Below are 18,125 nucleotides of genomic sequence, written 5' to 3' on the forward strand. Positions count from 1 at the left end.
GATCATCAATAGATAATTTTAGTTAACATTAACAAATTATTATTTTACCCACCATAACCTGATATTTTAGTCATTAGGAACGACTTCAACTGCATGGGAGCTCATTGTGCTAAATGGGATTGAGGTTTTTTTTAAAAGGGATATAATATTGAGAGAATTGAGAATTACAGAGAATTTACTATTTAAGAAATGAACACTTTATGGATTGTTTCATGTTATGTGAACTATGGATACCCCTATGTTATGTTCCCTAGACAACTTCCTTTTTATGGTTCTTAATATTTATAAAGGAATTCAGCTTAATGGTTTTTTAAGAAAAATCAAATGATATCAAATCAGTTTCTCATTCTTGTGTGTCATCAAAATCCTTTGTTTAGGGTATGTGTGTATATGTATATGTATGTATGAGTGCATATTTATTTACATACCTTATGTGGATTAGAGTTTGGTTGATATTTGTGAAGATAAAAAACAGGGTGAGAGTGGAAATTGATTTATTGTTCTAAGGAGGAAAGTTTTGAAAAGAAAAAGTTTCCATTTCCCATTCTTAGACAGCTGTTCTCAATCTCCTCCTTCTTACTCACATCCTCTCTCACTCCCCCTCTTCCAGTTACTAATTTTCCATTAGAAAAGGAGAGATAAACTACCATCAGTATAGTAATGGTTGGTTCAGATGAGACCAACTTTTTCCTTTGATAACAATTCAAATTATAATGACCCTTGTATAATTAAAAAAAAAACTTTTTGGAAATTAATTTCTCTTATAAATAGGTTGTGACATGGAATATTCATCAAGAAGGAAAACAATGATTTTACCATCCAAAATATTTCTTGATACATTTTTCATACAGTTCACTGGCAAAATCTTTTAAAGTTGTCCCCTCCTTTTCCCCTAGAGAGAATACACAGTGAACATTACTTTGAAGAGGGGATAATTTAGACACAAAACAGTTAAATGATTAAAATGTATTCCTTGTTGTTTGTCCTTTTTTTTTTTTTTTTTTTTTTTTTTAAGATGAATATAACAACAGGGAGATGATGCTGTGAAATGCAAGTGAATTAGATTTCATTGAGGGCAGGCTGTGCAAAGTCACCTGCTTTACTTTTTCTTCCATAGCTATCTGCATCCAGTGGCCAGATATATATCAGAACAATTAGAGATGGTGCTGGATGAAGTGGGAGACCTAAACTAAGTTTTTAAATTGGTCTCAGTTTGACTAAAGGAATCTCCCACTGAGTAAGTAAGGCTAGGTAAGAAGAAATGAGGCAAAGAAAGGCCTTTTTTAACCTCATCAAAAAAAAAATCAATCGGGAAGGAGATTTCTAGTCAAAACAGAAACAATTGCTGTTTATTTTCTCTCTGAGGTAATTTGGCTCAAAGACTAAGTGGGACTTTTGAACCATTCGATGAAAACCTGAGTGATTTGGGTTTAAGTCATGGTCCTTAAGAAAGATATCTAACCCATCCACTATAATTGGGAGAGAACCCAGACTCCTTTGCAACTTAATTATCTCATCAAACTATACAATCTAATATGTGATGTGAAAAATCATTCTCTTGCTTTCCTTGTTTTTTTAATCTTAGACTTTCTTGAGAGTTAATAGTTTCCTATTAGTTACCTGGTAAATTTTTTAGTATATGCTATTTAAATTCTGACTTTGCTGGGAGCTGTTTCCAGCATATGAACTGGGAGTGGTGTCCATTTTTACTATAATTCATGAAAGACTATTTCAGAATGTTATTTCTACATGTAATACCTCTTTCCTTTATCTGCTTCTCCTATGTAGGGTTCTAGGCATTGTGTGAAAGAATATGAATGGTATGACACCAGCCATCACCATTATTGACAGTTTGGAAGATAGTAGGAAATACAGAATGATTGATCAATGATCTTGACAGGAGTTTAATTTATGTGATCTATTCAAAATACAAGGTTATGCAAGTAAAAGATGGAAGATTGGTTGTCTAGTACATTATAATGGGATGTACTAGACAACTAATCCTCCATCTTTTACTTGAAGTTTGGCAAGAAGGGAGAAGCTACTACCTCTTAAGTTAGATCGATCTATTTTTGGATTGTTCCAAATATCAAGAGTACATTTTTGATATCAAGCTAAATTTGCTTCTTTTCTAGGCCATAAAATGGTCATTTTTTTTTACAATAAATTCTTATATGACATGGATTCAAGCCCCTTCTTTAGATATTCTCCAGCTTATTGATTTTTTTTATTTTATTCAGTAATGCCCCAAATTGAACACAATTATCCAGATGATATCTGTAGAGGACAGAATTGAATGGGACCATCAACACCCTATTCCTTTTTTTTTTTTAATTAATTTTATAATTAATCCCCCCCCCCCCTTTGAGGCTGGGGTTAAGTGACTTACCCAGGGTCACACAGCTAGGAAGTGTTAAGTGTCTGAGACCAGATTTGAACTCAGCTCCTCTTGAATTCAGAGCTGGTGCTCTATCCACTGAACCACTTTTGTGGCAAGTGTTTTGTAATTTTGCTTATATAATTCCTGACTTTCCTTTGGTAGATATATTCCCAAATATTTTATATTATCCACATTTATTTTGAATTGAATTTCTCTTTGTATCTCTTGCTGTTGGATTATGTTGGTAGTGTATAAAAATGCTAAGGATTTATGTGGATTTATTTTGTATCCTGCAACTTTGCTAAAATTCTGAATTATTTCTAATAGCTTTTTAGCAGTCTTTGGGGTTCTCAAAGTATACCATCATATCATCTGCAAATAGTGATAGTTTGATTTCCTCATTATCTACTCTAATTCCTTGAATCTCTTTCTCAGCTGTTATTGCCAAGGCTACCATTTCTAGTACAATATTGAATAGTAATGGTAATAGTGGGCAATGTTATTTCACTCCTGATCTTATTGGGAAAAGTTCCAGTTTATCGCCATTACATATCATATTTACTGATGGTTTTAAATATATGCTCCTTATTATTTTAAGGAATAGTCCATTTATTCCTATACTCTCAAGTGTTTTTAGTAGGGATGGATGTTGGATTTTATCAAATGCTTTTTCTGTGTCTATTGAGATGATCATATATTTTTTGTTAATTTGGTTATTGATATAGTTGGTTATGCTAATAGGTTTCCTAATATTGAACCAGCCCTGCATTCCTGGTATAAATCCCACTTGGTCATAGTGTATTATACTGAGGATGATTTTCTGTAGTCTTTTTGCTAATATTTTATTTAAGATTTTAGCATCAATATTCATTAGGGAGATTGGTCTGTAATTTTCTTTCTCTGTTTTCAGCCTACCTGGTTTAGGTATCAGTACCATGTCTGTGTCATAAAAGGAATTTGGTAGGACTCCTTCAATCCCTATTTTTTCAAATAGTTTACATAGCATTGGAGTTAGTTGTTCTTTAAATGTTTGGTAGAATTCACATATTAATCCATCTGGTCTTGGGGATTTTTTCTTAGGGAGTTGGTTAATAGCTTGTTCTATTTCTTTTTCTGAAACGGGACTACTTAGACTATTTACTTCTTCCTCTGTTAATCTGGGCAAGCTATATTTTTGAAGGTATTCTTCCATTTCATTTAAGTTATCGAATTTATTGGCATAAAGTTGAGCAAAGTAGCTCCTAACTATTGTTCTAATTTCCTCTTCATTAGTGGTGAGTTCTCCCTTTTCATTTTTAAGACTATCAATTTGATTTTCCTCTTTCCTTTTTTAATCACATTTACTAAGGGTTTGTCTATTTTGTTGGTTTTTTCATAGAACCAACTCTTAGTTTTATTAATTAATTCAATAGTTTTTTTTACTTTCAATTTTATTAATCTCGCCTTTTATTTTTAGAATTTCAAGTTTCATGTTTGTCTGGGGGTTTTTAATTTGTTCCTTTTCTAGCAATTTTAGTTGTAAGCCCAATTTGTTGACCCTCTCTTTCTCTATCTTATGGAAGTAGGCCTCTAGAAATATAAAACTTCCCCTTATTACTGCTTTGGCTGTATCCCACATATTTTGGTATGATGTCTCATTATTGTCATTTTCTTGGGTGAAGTTATTAATTATGTCTATGATTTGCTGTTTTACCCAATCATTCTTTAGTATAAGATTATTTAGTTTCCAATTGTTTTTTGGTCTATTTTCCCCTGGCTTTTTATTGAATGTAATTTTCATTGCAATGTGGTCTGCATTTACTATTTCTGCCTTACTGCATTTGATTTTGAGATTCTTATGTCCTAGTATATGATCAGTTTTTGTATAGTTTCCATGAACTGCTGAGAAGAAAGTGTACTCCTTTCTGTCTCCATTTAGCTTTTGCCAAAGATCTATCATATCAAACTTTTCTAGTATTCTATTTACCTCTTTGACTTCTTTCTTATTTATTTTGTGGTTTGATTTATCTAATTCTGAGAGTACAAGGTTGAGGTCTCCCACTATTATAGTTTTGCTGTCTATTTCTTCTTGCAGCTCTCTTAATTTCTCTTTTAAGAATTTAAATGCTGCACCACTTGGTGCATATATGTTAAATATTGATACTGCTTCATTATCTATGCTACCCTTTAGCAAGATATAATGTCCTTCCTTATCTCTTTTAATTAGATCAATTTTTGTTTTTGCTTGATCTGGGATGAGGATGGCTACCCCTATTTTTTTGGCTTCACCTGAAGCATAGTAGATTCTGCTCCACCCTTTTACTTTTATTTTGAAGGTATCACCCTGTTTCAGGTGTGTTTCCTGTAAACAACATGTAGTAGGATTCTGGCTTTTAATCCAGTCTGCTAACTGCTTCCTCTTTATGAGGGAATTTACCTTATTCACATTTATGGTTAGAATGACTAATTCTATATTGCTTGCCATCCTGTTAACCCCTGCTTATGCTTTTCTCCTTTCCTTTCCTCTTATCCCCCTACCTAGTATTAAACTTGTAAACACCACTTGCTTTTCACAACCTTCCCTTTTTAGTATCCCTCCCCCACCTTAAAGTTCCTCTTCCTATTTTACCCCTTTTCCTCACAATTTCTGTATTCCCTTCCCCTTAGTTTACTCCTTCCCTCCCACTTTTCAATGAAGTGGAAGAAGTTTCACCATAAATAGAATATGTCTATTGATAAACACTATGTTCATCCCCCTCCTTTCTTTCTCTCAGATATAATAGGTTACCTTTGCCTCTTCATGAGATGTAGTACCACCACATTACCCTTTTTTATGATATTATTTCCTTTCCACCTCTAGTTTCTAGGACAAATTATACATGTGTTCTTTACATATCTTTATGGCAGAAATATAGTTCTCAAGATTTCTTTTTACCTTTTTTAGAAATCTCTTGAGTTCTGTATTTGAAGATCAAACTTTTAGTGTAGATCTGGTTTTTTCATCAAGAATAGATGGAATTCATTTATTTCATTAAATGTCCATCTTCTTCCCTGGAAAGAGATGCTCATTTTTTGCTGGGTAAGTTATTCTTGGCTGCATTCCAAGTTCCTTAGCGTTTCAGAATATCATATTCCAGGCCCTTAGTTCCTTTAACGTGGACCCTGCTAGATCCTGGGTTATCCTTATTGTGGCTCCTTCATATCTGAATTGATTTTTTCTAGCAGCTTCCAATATTTTTTCCTTTGTCTGATGGTTCTTGAACTTGGCCACTATATTTCTTGGCGTTTTGATTTTAGGGTCCCTTTCAGTAGGTGATCAATGAATTTTTTCAATGTCTGTTTTACCCTCTGTTTCTAAAATGTCTGGAAGTTCTCTTTGATAATTTCCTGGAAAATAGTGTCCAGGTTCTTTTTTTCCTCAGATTTTTCAGGGAGTCCGATTATTCTCATTGTCTCTCCTGGATCTGTTTTCCAGGTGTGCTGTCTTTCCCATAAGGTACTTGACATTCTTTTCAATTGTTTCATTTTTATGGTTTTGCTTGACTACTTCTTGATTTCTCCTTGAGTCATTCTTCTGGCGAATTTCAAGGATGTCTTCTGTTGGTGATTATTTGTGTTTTTTTTTTTCCTGTTCAAGCATTAATTCTGAGTCATGAATTAAATTCTGAGAGAAAACATGGAGCTCAAGCTGCTCTTTGCCACCTGTCTGCCATCTTGGCTGGAAGTCAACACCCTATTCCCAAAAGTCATACTTCTCTTGCTCAAGATGGCATTACTGGTTAACCATGACTTCCTCATTTTTTTATTTATAAGTTGATTGTTTGTAGCCATATGTAATATTTTACATTAATCTCTTATTGAATTTATTTTATGAGAGTCATACCAAAAGAATGGAAAATATAATACATAATATTTTTTAAGAAAAAGGCAATAGAGAAAACAGAAACAATTATAACCCCAGCATTCCTGGTTTGCCATCACTATAAGAATAGTCTAAGCAGGAATCAATGATAAAGAAAACTATCCATTCTTTGAAAGAGAGGTAAAATATTAAATTCACAAAATGAGACACATAATGTAATTTATTTTTCTTAATATATATTTATAACAAGTATTTTGTTCTCTTTTCTTTTTTCCATGGTGGCAGAGGTAGGTGTGAGAAGGAAAATAAAAGTTTGATCATTAAAAAAAAAGCCAACTAAAATAATTTGTTAGGAAATATCTAGCTACATGATATTTTAATATTGGTAGAAAATATTTATTTAAAACTGTAAAAAAATATGAGACCTGTTAGCCTTCCTACTTTAGTTTCTTCACAAAATTTTTGTGCATTTGGATGTGAGTTGTTGTTTATCTGTTTTGACATCATGGGGTGATGTCTTGCTTGTGAAATAGAAGTGCACAAAGTCATCTGCCTTAGTTTTTCTTCCAGGGTTATTAAACACCAATGATATAAAGTGAGAGAAACTTTTTTTCCTGAAAATGCCATCTCAGTAATAGAGTATCAGAATTTATCTGCATGTCTGACATGGATGACATTTTGAAGATGTCTTTAGTACGATGGTTTCTGACTAAGAAAGTACAATGTTTCCAAATTAATAGCTGACATTTATATGGTGCATTAAATTTTAAGCATTATATATGTCACACACATAGCAGCTATACATAGACTATAGTATGTGTATATATGTATATTTATGTAACCTTATTTGAGCCTCACAAAAATTCTGAATGAAATACTACACAGGGATTACTAAATTCATTTTAACATGAGGAAATTGAGGCTGAAGGCTTTAGTTTTGCTCATAGTTACGTAGTCAGTATCAGAAACTGAACTTGAATACAATCTTCCTTACAGTAGATCTCCCCAGAACATTCAACTTCCATGTTTGAATTATTGGACTATTGTTTGAGAGGTGTTTAAAGGGATACCCAAAGGTGATATAAGAGTCTTGAAGTTTTGTACTACCAGTGGGTTTGTTTTTCTTTCTTTAAAAAAAAAATAAATTTCTTTTCCTCTCAATCATCCAAAAATCTTTTTTCTTTCTCTTTCACTTTCTTCTAATCTATTTGAAAAATAAAAAAAAAAAGAAAAAAAGAAAAAAAATTGCTTTTAAGCAAATATGTAGTCGAGTGTAAAAAAAAAAAAAAAAGGTCTTCTATTAGTCTTGTCCAAATAAACATTTCAGTCTTAACTCGGAGTTCATCACCTATCTGTTGGGTGGTACTTTCACCATGAGTCCTTGAGAATCATGGATAATCATTGCTTTGATTAGAGTTCTCAGGTCTTTCAAAATTGCTTAAGTTCATTGGTTGTCACAATGAAATCATTGGGGCAGAGAATCACTTCATGGCCTTGTACTGTCTTACAATCAGATTATGTTTTCTGTAGGATATACACAACTACATTGCCTGATTTTAGAATTGGCAGAAGGTTGAGCAATATATATCAGCCTCTATTAACATGTGGTATAATGAATTTCTCTTTTCTCTTTAGGCTGAGTCAGTCCTAGGTCAGTTAAAAGATTTTTATTTAGTCTTAGTAGATTCTTAGGTAGGGAGGAATAGGGGGATATGGACTTGACTAGTACCCTCAGAAATTAATGTGGTTCACTATTGAGAGTTCTTAGAACCAATCCATCTTCCTAGGGAGTCCTTTATTGTTGAACAACCTGATTCAGAGAAACCTTTTTGTCTCATCTATACCTAGTTTTAGAACAAGGCAAGGATCCTTAGGATGGGTGTATCCCCTCATATGACTGATATAACATGGATGACTCCATTCTGTGCTGCAAAGAATGGAAAAGACATGGACTCTTTTAACAGAGCAAAGCCAAAATAGGCCCGAATACACACGAGCTAATCACTTCTAAAATGTGACAGAAAAAAAAAAAAGCCCTCTTAGGAAAAGTTAAAGATATAGAGATGATTTAGTTTGGAGAATAAAAAGGTTAAGAAGTGCCATGTTAACAATTTTCAAACATGGGAATAAGGTTTTATGCAGCTGTTTTCCATCTTCAGTAAAAGCACAAGAGGAAATGAGCCTAAGTTGGATCATAAGGGATTTAGATTTGACATACATAAAATTTCCCAGACATGAAGGTTTTAAACATTGGAATGAGTTATCAAGAAGTTTGTGATATTGTCTCTGAAAGTGTTTGTAAACAGGATAAGTTTTTGTAATCTGTTGGATTGGAACTGGTCTTGGGATCATTGTTAGCTAGGATAGTATTTGTCAGACATGAATAATTAATAAATTTTTTTGATTAGTTGATTGTCTATGACATAGTCCTATTTTGCCAAAGAGAGTAATATTAGGTAATATTTCAGGGTATTACTCTTTCCTTTGTTATTTTGAATTTTCAGAGAAATTTTTGATGAACTGAATTGCACTGAATAGAGAGTGAACTAAAATTAAGTAAAAATCAAAATTTCAAAAACATTGATAATAAAAAGACCTAAACATGGGAGAATGGTTATCATAAAGTTGATACATATTAATTTTGTATCATTTGGGAAAATAAAAATGATTAATTAGAACAGTTTTCTTAACTGATAAGATCATGTAAATCAAGCCAAAATTGAAATTTTGGTCCCCATGTGTGCTATTTAATTTTGCTTTGTTTTCTGGACACAGTTGACACCTTCCATGTTTTTCACTTTTAACAGAAATGCAAACTTCTAGGAATAGCAGGTTTCGGTTTATAATGTGAGTAAAATTGTACAAATCTATCACCATTCTTGGACAAATAGTTCAAAGAAGATATATTTATTGAAAAAAAGGTCAATAGTCTTATTTTCTCATACCCAAAATAGCACCTTTATTATTTTTATTATTTAAAAATCATTCAAAACCCTATTAAAAAGTTATTGCTACCATCCTTTTAAATAGTGTCCCCAGGTTTCCTTCCACATGGTGAGTAATCTAATAGTTTTAAGAGATTGGGACCAATAGGAGAAAATGTCATATTTTTAAATGCTCAGGAATTTTGTAGTAATCCTAGCTCATCATATGCTGGGAATTATGAAAATATTTGCTAGCATTTTCCAGATGTGGAAATGAAGGCATTTTCCCAAGGCTTGTTGGTCCCAGGTGAAGCTTTGACCCCCTGAAAAATTTCAAAAGGTCAATTACCCAGCTGGGACTAAGACAGAGGTCTTGATTTCAAATGATATATTTGGTTAACACTCTAAATTTCCTTTCTTTTTATGTTGCCAATAGATTCATAAGCTGGGAAAACCCAGAGGTTCAAAACATTCACCTACATTGACAACTGCCTGTTTATTCACATTTCAAAAAGTATTCAATCTACTGGTTAGATTGAATTGACTGGTATCCTAATGGGTTTTATTGATGTTTTGACTGCAAGCAATCTTTAAACATTAAAGCTTTGCCCTAGCTCCACACAATGGAAACAGTTCAGCAATATAAAACCTATTCCTATAAAGAATTTTGTATTTGGTCTTATTTTACTGCTATCTCCACTAAACAGTCAATTACTGCCTTACCGAGGGGCAGTGAAGAAACTAGGGAGGAGTTGAATAAGGCATTACCTGAAGAAGGCAGAATTGCACTGATAGTTGGGGAGGGCTTGGGGCAATAATAATATCAAGAAATTGAGGAGAAAAAAATATTTTTTGACAGTTGAAAAAGGGCCAGGAAAATGAAAGTGGGAAGACACTGAAGAAAAACCACCATTTTTACTCTTTAGTTAAGGGTGGGTATACTGATATGACTTTGACTTGAAATAACTAGAAGCAATCATAATGAGCTAATGATAAAGCATTCATGCTAAATATTTGTAGCAGTTTTGTGTATAACATCAATTTAATCACTTAATCTTAAGAAATAAAGCCACCATTGCTACTATAGAAATTTTATACTCAAAGAAAATGATTTAATAAAGGAATGTCAATTCATCTATGCTATCCTACTCTGAGAATATATACTGTATTAGGATATTGTTTGTATTATTCAAAACCAGATTAACTTAAATGGACATTTAGCACAGTTAGAAGTCTGAGTATTTGTAAGAATCAGTTTTAGGGTTGGAAGGTACATTAGAGCCTACTCCTTCATTTTCTAGAAGAGGAAAGCTGGCAGAGTTAAGTGTTTTGCCCAGAGTCACACAGATAGTAACTATCTCCCTTGCCTTTTTGATTTTCCTCATATCATATTATGTGAGAAAAGCCTTTATTTAGGGGCTCAGCTTTCAAAATATGGTTACTTCCCTAATTGATATTATTTGCTTTCAGATTCACTTTGGACATCATACATAAATCTATGTGCTAAAGAATTTCCAAAATACATTCTGATATATTTTTCTATTTGGAATCATTTCAAAAATTTCTGGTAGTTAATGTTAATCATAATTGCTCTAGAACAACATAAAGAAAAGTAAGTTACCTATTGTCTACAACTTAGAACTAAGCTATTTTAGTCACTTTAGTTTAAAAAATAAACAAACATGATTGTGATATATTGATATTATGATTTATGCAAATTGCTCTATGCTTATACTCACTCATTATGTAATAATAGTACTGTGAAGAGTTTGAAAGTGATACTTTTTAAGTCACTTTTACAAATTTTTTCTTAGTTGAACATCACACCTTTTCTATGTTTGAAAACTCATATCAACTGTTCTCTTTTCAGGTCCTTGATTTATTTTACTAATGACATTATAATATCTCTCTGCTCTGTGTCTTGCAATTGTCTGACTACAAGCAATAATAATTTGACTTATCCATATATATCAGTACACTGAGTGGCAGCTAACATATAAGGAGAAATCTTTATGTGTCCCCTTCACTTATCTAATTCAATTGGTTTTTCCTTTATTATAAGGATGCATGTGACTGTTCTATAGAAAATCATTGTTAACATTGAACAGTTAAGTTTGAATTTCCTATGTATTAGACTTACCAATAAGTCTCACTTGATTATTTCCCAATAAGAATACCTCAAATAAATGCTCAAGGAATGATTTAAACAAATATTTCTCAAAATCTTTTCCCTCAGACCATTGTTAGTTGATCTACAATTATTTTATAGGGAGCTTACAAACTGGTACCTTAAAGGACCAATGTATAAAACATGATTGTATCTGTACTTTACATATTTATATGTCATAGATTATCTTAAAATATCAGTTTCAGAACATTTCATCAAAAATGATTCTTTCCATGTCTTTCTGGCATGTGTGTGTGGCTATGTGTAATGTCAAACAGAATGAGATTAGAGAATAATGGAGTCTTGTGCCTGGTTAATTCACTTATTAACTTTCTGTTATTTGTTCTAATGTAGCATTTGTTGACAGTCTATTCTAATGTCTGAATTCAGGTCTGTATGCATACACACACACACACACACACACACACACACACACACACACACACACATATATATATATATATATATAAATAACTAAAAAAAAAAAAAGGATCAGCACTAGGGATAGTTCCCTGCATTTGGAGTCAACACCTGAGTTCAAATTCTGGATATCAAATCTATGTGTTCTTGGAAAAGTTACTTCCCTAGTTTTCATTTTCCTTATCTTTAAAATTAATGGTTGAATTAGATGGCCTTTAAGGTCCTTTCTAGCTGTAAGTATATTATCTTATCACCTTCAACAATTTTAAAAGTCATGAACCTATAAATATAGTGGGAGTGCCCAACACTTGTTAATAACAATTATAAGAGATCATTGTTTGCTAGGCTTAAGCATGGATCTCTCTCTTTGTAACTTATGGAACTCCTAATGAACATGTTAATGGCATAAATGCATTTCTGGCTTATACAAGGTAAAATTGACCTGCTAAGCTAGGCCTCCTACCCAGAAGTTCTTCCTTTGGTGGGTTCTTGTATTCTAAGTGATTCATTGACATTCAGTTTAGTGTTCTTTCCTCTTACTTTGGGCTGCTTCTAGCTTTGCTGGAATTCCTAGAAATAGGGTACACTTAAGAATTATTCTGACTCCTCTACAGGCCTCTGGACTTTCAGCTTATGCTTTTGAGTCGTGATTCTGTGGATCTCCCTGAAGAGAAATACCAAGGCTAATATTCTACCTTTGCTGTTTATAATATTTTGTAATCTTGTGCAATTAATTCTGCATCTATGTATTTTCATCTTATAATGAAAGGATAAGGTAATACATTCCTAATGTTTCTTCTAGCTAAACAAAAACCAAATCAAACCAAACCCTATAAAATGCTCAGCATCAGTTATTTCATCATTCACTGGGTTAGAGAATGATCTCCCTTTGTGGATTTTAATTTACTCTTATGTTTATTCTCTAGCTATTTTATCAATCCTCTGCCCAGCCCCACTTCTCAATTCCCCTTCCTTTCCCTGTGACTATTTAGATATGGAACTGTGTAGAATATTAGAGGTTATTTTCCTTCCCTTTATACCAAAATAGAGCACATGACCAGACTGTACCTCTAACATGAAGTCTCAGATCTTAGTTTTGAGAATTTTGCTTGTGTAATATTCTTTTCTCTACTCCTCACCCCCACACCATTTTGGTGACTTAAATGCATCAGGAAAACCTTTCATTCCAATTGTACCTATTGTCTCTATTCTCGAGTTAGTGGAATTGGTGCTATTCCCCCCCCTTTTTTTTGTTTTTTTTTTTATTAATTTTATAATTTTAACATTTTTGACAGTACATATGTATAGATACTTTTTTTTACACCATTATCCCTTATACTCCCTTCTGTTCTGAATTTTCCCCCTCCTTCCCTCCACCCCTTCCTCTAGATGGCAGGCATTCCCATACATATTAAATATCTTATAGTATATCCTAGGTACAATATATATGTGCAGAACCGAATTTTGTTGTTGTTGTTGCAAAGGAAGAATTATATTTGGAAGGTAAAAATAATCTGGGAAGAAAAACAAAAAAAAAACAATGCTCACAGTTTACACTCATTTCCCAGTGTTCCTTTTCTGGGTATAGCTGATTCTGTCCATCATTGATCAATTGGAATTGCATTAGCTCTTCTCTATGTTGAAGATATCTACTTCCATCAAAATACAACCTCATACAGTATCATTGTTGAAGTGTATAATGATCTCCTACTTCTGCTCATTTCATTCAGCATTAGTTGATGTAAGTCTCTCCAAGCCTCTCTGTATTTCTCCTGTTGGTCATTTCTTACAGAACAATAATATTCCATAACATGCATATACCATAATATACCCAACCATTCTCCAATTGATGGACCTCCATTCATTTTCCAGTTTCTAGCCACTACAAAAAGGGCTGCCACAAACATTTTGGCACATACAGGTCCCTTTCCCTTCTTTAGTATTTCCTTGGGATATAAGCCCAGTAGTGGTGCTATTCCCTTTTGAAATCAATCATCATCAGCTTCATCATCATCATCATCATCATCATCATCATCATCATCATCATCATCACAATCAATAACAAGAAGCTTTCAAAGTACAGAGGCCAAAATTTTGGAGAAGCATGATGTGGCAATTGCATTCCTCATATATGTATATCCCTATCCCTTCAGTTTAAGAATCCTATCAACTCTGTCATTATTCATTGAAAAGATATGCCAGCCTCTAATGACTCCATTTACTATCCCTAGAAGTTACTAAGGTTCCTCTTTATGCCATCCCTTTCTTATGTGTAGTGTCTTCCATTATTAAAATGTAAGCTTCTTCAGGACAGAGACTGATTTCACTTTTGCATTTTTGTTCCTAGGACCTTAGCATATACTGAATACTTAGAAGTTGTTATTCATTTACTTATGTCTCTGCTTCCTGTCTTTTAATGGACTTGTTTCAAGGATGTGCTCAGTGAACTTACAAAGATGAGCTAATATTTTCATACTTTTATTCAAGTACAAAAATCCATTTTGTAACTGATTTAAATTAGGTAAAAAGTTTGATGGATTTTATCCATCAGTGCAAAAGTTTGTGGAACATTAATAATAGCAGTATATCTATTTGTTCCAGACCTGTATCAGAGAGAAAGAGAGGGAAAGAGAAAAAGAGAGGAGGGAAAGAAAAAGAGATAGACACAGATAGAGACAAAGATGGAGACAGAGACAAAGAGATACAGACAAAGAGAGAGAGAGAGAGAGAGAGAGAGAGAGAGAGAGAGAGAGAGAGAGAGAGAGAGAGAGAGAGAGAGACTGGCAGAGATAGAGATAGACAGAGACACAGAGAGAGAACAAATTATCTGACCCCCATAAAAAAGAAAGAAAACAAGGTAACAAAAATATCAATAATATTTGATATATTTATAGTGGGATTTGTGAAATATTTTATATGCAATCTCCCATTTAATCTTCATAGCAACTTGTAAGGTAGAAACTAAAGGTATTATTAGTCTTATTATTCAGATAAAGAAATTGGTATTCAGAAAAACTGAGTGACATTCCATGTGATGTTAACGACCATTAATAAGCACCTACTTACTATGTGCCAGGAACTATGCTAAGCCCTGGGGATACAGGGGAAGAAAAAGAAAAAAAAAAAGCAAAACCAGTCCCTGAACTCAAAGTGTTCACAACATCTCACTAGGCAAGACAACATGAAAACAGCTCTGTGCAAATAAGATATATACAGAATTGTTTATAATCAACAAAACAAAGACATTGGAATAAGGGGGACCAGAAACTTTTTTTTTTTTTTTTGCAAAAGGTGGGATTTTAATTAAGGTTTGAAGGTAATCCACAGGCAAAAGGAGGAAGAACATTCTAGACTTGGGAAGGCAGCCTCTTAAAATGCATAGAGTTGAGACATGTCTTGCATGGGAACAGCATTCTGGAAGTCAGTGTCAGTCCCCAGAGTATTGTATCTATTTCCTCTGTATTTCTTGAATCTGCATCCATTTCTCCATTTACACAAATAGAACCCTAGTCTATGGTTTAGAATTTCACAATCTCTTCTCTGGACTTTTGCAATAACCTTCTAAATGGTTTTCCTGCCCCAAGTCTCTACTATATCCAAAGTATCCTTCCTTTGCATTGGCTTTCTGATTGTAATGAACTGTCTGCTTATGTCTCATCTTAAATCCCAAGTTTCTTTCAAGATTCTTTTATAAGAGCCATCTTTTTTGTGAAGTCTTTCCTAATCTCCTCAACTTCTAGTGGCTTCCCTTTAAAATTATCTTGTATTCAGTTTGTAGAAGTCTATATATGTACATGCTGTCTCACCCAGATAGATTGTAAGCTTCTCAAGGGTAGGACTATTTCACTCTTGTTTTTGTATTTTTAGCACCTAGCATAGTGCCTAGTGGATTGTGAGTGATAAGGAGACTGTAGTTTATTTGCATTTATTCTTTTGGTCAATTTTGCTTGATTATGGAATTTTTTCAAATGTGAGAAGTTTTCTTTCACTTAGTAGTCAGGTCCCTACACAGAGTGATCTTAAATCTTGAAAGACAGGCCACTGTGAAATTAATTTTGATAAACCAGGAGATAAAGACATTTTCTTTCTGACAGCAACCACAGCTGTCTATTGGTACATTCAGGCACACTAGACTTGGTTAACCATAAGGTAGATATAGAATGTCTTGGCTTACCTGAAACTCTGCAGAATGTTCCCAGAGAATATTTTCCTTTTAATGCATTTTAGAGGCAGCAAATTTAACTCCTGCTGAGAGCAGGAGTAATTGCTTTACCCAGGGAAGAAAAAGTTCTTAAAAGGCTTAATTTTTCCACAGGAATGTGCTTTCTGACAACCATTTGAGTTTTAAAGATGGGAAATTCTTGGTAAAGAGAAAAAATTATGCTTGGTACAAATGATACTATTCTTAGGGTAACTGACCCCATGTACTCTGGTATCTATTGCTACATATTTTGTGTCTAGACCTATTGCACAAGCCAATCTTGCTATGGTATTCTCCACCCTTCAGACATATTGCCAAAGAGAAAATTATCTTGGCTCAGGAATTGTCAGTCCAGTGCCAGAGATCTCGGAATCCCAGGAGTCCTGCCAATGACTAATGATGGTTTGGTTTAGGTTATTCTTGGGTTAAACCATTAAGGCACATTTCCCCCTTCCCCCTTCCACCCTCCACTACCCCTGTACACTATTGCAAGTATTATTATGCTTATATTTACCCACTCATATTAAAATCTATAATACATATGACTGTGCTGCAGTAGCCAAAAACCTCCTCTTGAGTGTTACCCATAGTTTGGTTTCCATGTTTTCCATGTATAAGGATGTCTTATTTCCCTTTGGTTTATTGCATGGAGCATAAGTTGAAAAGAACACTCTGCCACTCTAAGTAGCAGGAAGATAGAACTGATGTTTATCTAGTTCTATAAAGATAAAAATGTTCTCTAGAGAAACTATCTCATCATTTTGGCCTTAAAATAATCTTTTTATTCCTGTTTTATAGATGAAAAACTGGGGTTAGAGAGGTTAAGTGACTCGCCTGTGGTCCCCAAACTAGTAAGTGTCAAAGGAACACAGATCTTACTCCCAAGTCCATTACTTCAGTCGCTATACTTTGTGTGTGTGTGTGTGTGTGTGTGTGTGTGTGTGTGTGTGTGTGTGTGTCCCTGACTTTGGTACTCAAATACTTTTCCAATCTAGTTTAATGAAATTAAGCTTCTATCATGGGAAACTTGTATGGATTGATTCAGACTGAAATAACCAGACCCAGGAAAACAATATTAGAAGGAACTTCAATCTCATGCCCAAATTATCATCTGTTCTGTTTCAATTCACAATTTTGTGGGGATAGCTGAATTAGGAGGTGACATAACTAGGGTATTGAGAACATCAAAGGAGAAGGTCCCAGGATATTTACTTACATGAAACAAGTGAGCAAACTGTCAATTGCTGGTACATCATCTCCTCTCTTCTTACTGTAGTATTTTCCTGATTTTGCAGCAAGGTGACATTTTGCTGCAAGCTGCTTCAGCTTTTGACCTTTGCTCTTAGGATAATTTATTGATTTCCTGTTTGCTCCCTGGATCAGTTGTCTTTGTAAAGCCCTAGTTTTGGAGCTTGGCTGTTCTTTCATAACTTGGATCCTGTGTCTGTTCTGTGTATTTTTAATTTACACCACAAATTGTCCACTATTCCCTCAACAAGCAAATTAATTGATGACCCAGACAAAGCCTGTTATTTTCTGAATATATGATACAATGGAAAGAACACTAGATTTTGGGTCAGAGGACATGGGTTCAAATCCCTAGCTCTACTACAGATTACCTTTGTGATCTCAAACATGTCATTTCATCTCTCTAAGCATCAGTTTTCCTATTTATACAATGAAAGAACTGGATTTGATAAATTATTGGTGAACTGCACTTGATAAATTATATTAACTTGTGATTATTCCAGAGTTTTTTGTTACTTACCAAACAAGCCTGAGTAGTTTATGTAGAGAAAAATCATCCTTGTGGCAAATCATTCATCTGATAGTTTTAATGACTGATATCATGATTTCCCCCCCCCCTCATTGATTTGCTCAATATTTTGCCCATCATTATTTTCACTGATTATTTTATTAGCAAAAATTACTTTTTTATTGCATTCTATTTTGTTTTGAATGTTTTGTTATCTTTTTGCCTTTCCTATAGATTTCTAGTTTTGAAAATCCTCCTTGAACTGAAGAATGCTAAGAAGAAATTTATTGTCATAGGGATTAAAAAAATGTATCTTGAATTATCAGAGAGAGAAAGAGGATTATAAAGATTTGTCAGGAATTATTTGGGAGTTGGTAGCAATTTAATTTCCTGCCTCCAAGTCCTTGTGACAGCCTCAAAAATTCCCTAGTGTTTT

At 33.6% G+C, this 18,125-nt stretch overlaps 1 protein-coding gene across 1 annotated transcript in view; it reads left to right on the forward strand.

Moving 5' to 3' along the window:
• Nucleotides 1-18,125, forward strand: part of GUCY1A2 (guanylate cyclase 1 soluble subunit alpha 2) — a 407,956-nt gene that overhangs the window by 42,681 nt on the left and 347,150 nt on the right. The gene's annotated exons all lie outside the window — the stretch shown is intronic.

This window comes from Sminthopsis crassicaudata, chromosome 3 (genome assembly GCF_048593235.1).
Source record: "Sminthopsis crassicaudata isolate SCR6 chromosome 3, ASM4859323v1, whole genome shotgun sequence".
NCBI lineage: Eukaryota > Metazoa > Chordata > Mammalia > Dasyuromorphia > Dasyuridae > Sminthopsis > Sminthopsis crassicaudata.